We start from the raw sequence: 788 nt of genomic DNA, 5'->3' as shown, positions 1-788 counted from the left end.
ACTGGGGAACTGATGCCACGAGTGACAACAGTTCCCCAGTCGGAAGTCATACAGCACATACAGTGCTGTACAAAGAACACGCCACAGCCCGTATGCTAAATCAGGGCCTCGCCATTATGCGAAGTACTACGTGTACGACGCACTGACGGTCTCTAATGCCTTCATCGCCGATACACCCATCGACTCGGCCGATCAACCCTCCTACGCGAGGGCTAGTTCGGGGGTTATCTCCCGCCCTGGGTGGCCACAGACCGCCACCGCCAGTAGATAGGGACAGATGGGAATCTCGTTAATCCATTCATGCGCGTCACTAATTAGATGACGAGGCATTTGGCTACCTTAAGAGAGTCATAGTTACTCCCGCCGTTTACCCGCGCTTTTTTGAATTTCTTCACGTTGACATTCAGAGCACTGGGCAGAAATCACATTGCGTCAACACCCGTGGGGGCCATCGCAATGCTTTGTTTTAATTAGACAGTCGGATTCCCCTAGTCCGTGCCAGTTCTGAGCTGAGCGTTGAATGGCGGCCGAAGAGGACGACCGCACCGATGGGAAACGCCACGGAAGCCTCGCAGCAAGGAAGATCCGCGGGAGGCCAAGGCACGGGACCGAGCTCGGATCCCAGCCACGAGAGCCGTTCACCTCGCCCAGGCCCGGCACGTCAGCCAGACCCGCTTCCCGACCAAGCCCGACACGCCCCGCTCCTCAGAGCCAATCCTTATCCCGAAGTTACGGATCCAATTTGCCGACTTCCCTTACCTACATTAATCTATCGACTAGAGGCTCTT

General features: G+C 56.0%; 1 pseudogene; it reads right to left on the bottom strand.

Moving 5' to 3' along the window:
• Positions 1–233: 233 nt before the first annotated feature.
• The window catches only part of LOC143262649 (large subunit ribosomal RNA), a 2995-nt pseudogene continuing 2440 nt past the window's right edge, over positions 234–788 (bottom strand).

Source organism: Megalopta genalis, unplaced genomic scaffold (genome assembly GCF_051020955.1).
Source record: "Megalopta genalis isolate 19385.01 unplaced genomic scaffold, iyMegGena1_principal scaffold0161, whole genome shotgun sequence".
NCBI lineage: Eukaryota > Metazoa > Arthropoda > Insecta > Hymenoptera > Halictidae > Megalopta > Megalopta genalis.
The sequence above is the reverse complement of the archived record's forward strand: the minus strand, read 5'-3'. Positions and strand labels throughout refer to the sequence as shown.